Genomic DNA, 4167 nt, shown 5'->3' with positions numbered 1-4167 from the left:
TTTACTCCACAAATTTACATCAACTCCCCCTCTCGGCCCTCCATATCTTTTCTCAAGTTCTCTTTTAAGTTTTGGGTTGTAACCCTTTAGTGACCATGTCCACATTTGGCTCAGCATGCACAGGTGCAGGACTTCGATGTACTAGTAGGTCTCTTCTAAGACGCATATGCCTTATGTGTCATTGTGTAGGTAATGTGGTCATTAAGGGGTTAATTCTCTTTTCATTGAAATGTTCATATCACTTTTAGTTTCCTCTGTCTTTTCTTTCTAACCCTTTGCTTGCACCCCTTACTCTTCGTTTGCTCACTACACCCCCAAACACCCTTCCCCACTCAATATCTGTGGAATCACATTTTTTTAAATAATATATATAAATATATATATATATAATCTAGATGCTAGAAACTGACATTTCACAGACGGATAGTAAATATTGTAACTGATGTTCTCCACATATCAAGAACACCCGTGAAACGTAGAGCTGACGGAGACTCGCAGTACATATTCACCTCGGTAACCCCACTTCTCACTAAGCTTGTATCGCCTTTCAGCCGACTAGATTATCTTCTGTTCTCGCTAATCAGTCCTCGGAAGAAAACAAAATGGAACATTTTGCCTCTAAATGCAATTACTACCATTTTATTTTTTCACTTTTTGTTGTAAAATACTATTGTACTTTATTAAAATTGCCAAAAACTCAAGTGACTGGATGTGAGTTGCGGTGTGTTGTTCCTTGGGCTCTCACTGCAGTAAGAAAACATTCTCCTGGTCAGTGAATGCCACCATGGAGGACAGGGATGCAAGTCAAGCTTGGGTTACCCTAGCCCATAATAATTCAGGGGTACGTCTAATAAATGCATATTGCAGGTGGGGGTCCGGTGATGGAGAGGGGACTGTGCAGGGGATCCATGGTTAATGTTTGACTTTCCTTCTCCTTTACTAAATGGGGACAAATATGCCACTGCTGAGAATCACAGTACCTTTATATCCAAAATCTGTCATAAAAATAAGAAAGATGTGAGAGCTTACTAGTCGGAATTCCCTTTGATAAGGCTCAGGCAGATAAAGGGTGCCACTTGTAAGGACCTCTTCTTTTAACTGTGTTTGCTCTGGGAAAAAAGATTAAACACACGTTTTAAACATTTTGAATAGTCTGTAGAAGGACTGTGAGGACAGACTAATAAGGGCTTATTACATAGCCCAGATGGGTAAGTAGCATAGGTTTTTTTCATACAGACCCTCTAGTACAATGATCCCCAATCAATGGCGCACAAGTAACATGTTGCTCACCAATCCCTTGGATGTTGCTCCCAGTGACCTCAAAGCAGGAGCTTATTTTTGAATACCTGGTTTGGAGGCAAGTTTTGTTGTATAAAAAGCATGTGTACTGCCAAACAGAGACTCGTATAGGCTACCAGTCCACATAGGGGCTACCAAATGGCCAATCGCAGCCCTTATTTGACACCCATTTGTCATGCTTGTGTTGCTGCCCAACTCTTTTTACATTTTATTGTGGCTCAAGGGTATAAATAACAGGTGCTCTAGTACATTGGTTCCCTAACTGTAGGGTGGCACCTCTGGGAAGGACTTGGAGCAGTGACAGGGAGTCTCAGTCTGAAGACCACATAGGGTGAAATTTGGTGGAGAATGGCAACCTGCTCTGCTAGGTAATCCATACAATCCCAGCTTGAAGGTCAGTTAGTGCTCCAATTAGGGTGAATATGTATTTGCGATCAACAAGAATATGTTCTTAAAAACTATCACACTATTATGCTATATTGTAGCCATTCCATAGGCTAAAGGGAGTTGAAACGTTGGACCTTTCAGTAGGGGAATGAACTGAAAACCTTTGACAATCACTGCTCTGGGTGAATGAGAGGCCATTCCATGCAGCATTACATATTTTACTGTAGCTTTTTGATACAGGTTGGAACATTCCAACAAGCAACATGGTTTACACAGGCCTTAAAGGAGAAGTCAATCTGTACGGGGGAAAAAAACCCTCCCCCCGGCCTACCTACCCCCCCTGGACAAATGCCCCTAACTTGTTACTCACCCCTCGGCGCAGGTCCTCTGCTGCTTAGTTCACGGGCGCCATCTTCTCCCAAGCGCTCTTCTTTCCTACACAGGGGAGCTGGATGTTTTTTTCCCCGTACAGGTTGACTTCTCCTTTAAGATATATGGTTTTTGTGAGGTTATAGATTCCCCAATCATGATGTTGGGTTCTGAAGGGAAGTATAGGAAGGACAGCTAGCAGCACTATACTGCCCTTACACAAAGCTACTGGTAGTTTCTGGAGGTAGTGTTACAGTCATTGGGAGAACTCATGTAATTATGCACTTCTTGTTTTCCTTCATTGTATCATCTTGGCTGAAGGTTGCCTTTGTTGTGTTTGGGTCAATGTTTTGTACATCTCTTGAGGAAGGGCACGTGTCCACAAAATTATTATAAATGAATACAGTAAAGTGCTGAGCTTTGCCCTTCGGTATACAGGTTCTATCATTAAACATAAGGTGGAGTTACAAGCAGTTTACCATAAAATGTACTTTTAACACTATCAGTAAAGTAAGTAAAGTAAAAGTAAGCTTTTTGGGTTTTTTTTTTTTTGCACAAAATCACACCCCAGAAGACCAAATCTGTTTTTAAGACACAAAGAATCCCCTTATTTATACAGGCACTGCATAAATCAGGTGTATTTCAGCAGTATCTACATAAATAATGCTGAATACAAGAGTCACTGAACATTTTGTTTCCCTCCATTCTTTTGTGATTCTTGCTTTTCTTCCCTTTTTTTATACTTCTTATTTGCTACCTCTTGGAATTTAGTTGTGCTCCAATTCTGCCCTTCAATTTTTTTTCCACACTTAAAGGGCATGTAAAGGCAAAAAAATAAAATCCCATTTTTACTTTCGTTAATGAAAAAGAAACCTATCTCCAATATACTTTAATTATAAAATGTGTACCATTTTTATAAGAAACCTAGGTCAGACGGTCCCTAACTGCTGAGCAGGGAAACAATCATACTTATGAACAGCAAGGGGAGCCCCAGCCTTACGTCCCAGCCATACAGAACTCAAGCAGCTTTGTTTATGATGATCCCTAAACAGCCCAGACCACACTGAGCATGTGCACAGTCTTAGTCTTGCAAAGATGTTTAACAAAGTTACAAGATGGTGACCCCCTGTAGCCAACTTTGAAAGCAAAAATTATTTGTTTGATTAGGCTTGTGTTGCAGTAAGTTCATGTTTATATTTAGTATACAAAATACAGCATTTCTATTTTAGACCTTACATGCCCTTTAAAGGACAAGGAAACAAACTAAAGAAGTAGCTAGAAATGTTGTACATTATGTTTTGGGTTTCTGTACCAGCCAAAGGCAACCAAAGCCCTTTAGCAGTAAAGATCTGTGTCTCCAAAGATGCCCCAGTAGCTCCCTATCTTATTTCTGCTGATTCACTGCACATGCTCTGTGCTGCTGTCATTTACTGAACTTAGGGACCCACTCACAATATACAGTACACATAGAATGTGTAGAATGTCACAATATAAGGCTGATTGGTAATTAATACAGATAATTACTACATGGCAGCACAGAAACCAGTGCAACTAGCATCCGAATATAATAATCAGCCTGTAACATCAGCTTGTATGACAGTCCATCCTTATTTTCTACTTGATAATTTGTGACAACCCCTAAGTTTAGCTTCTCAACAGCTGCTCAGAGCCCACTGAGCATGTGAGTGTCACGAAAACTTTCCAAGATGGCGACGCCCTGTGACAAGTTTGAAGTACTAGATCATTGCTGCAATTTAGATGCTGGTGCAATAAGTGCAGTATATAAAATATGGCATTTTTAGCCACATTCATTTTAGGGTTTAGTTCTCCTTTAAGCTATTCACCTTCCACCCTATGTGCTTTCTGTTCCCTGATTCAAAATGACTGGCCCATACTAATGTTACCCCACTTCCCAGCAAAAGCAATGATCACATTAGTGCATTCAAAACAGCTCAACAAGTGAGATACAAAGTAACAGCACTTTTGACAAGATTTAAATGTACAAAGCAATCATTGAAATCTTGTCTCACAATCTCCTTCCAAGTCTCTAGGAGTACAGACCTTTGTAATGAGAGTATTTTAAAACTTCTGGTTAAATAATAGCAACTTCAA

The sequence above is a fragment of the Xenopus laevis genome, chromosome 5L (genome assembly GCF_017654675.1).
Source record: "Xenopus laevis strain J_2021 chromosome 5L, Xenopus_laevis_v10.1, whole genome shotgun sequence".
Lineage (NCBI taxonomy): Eukaryota > Metazoa > Chordata > Amphibia > Anura > Pipidae > Xenopus > Xenopus laevis.
Note: the sequence above shows the minus strand (reverse complement) of the source record.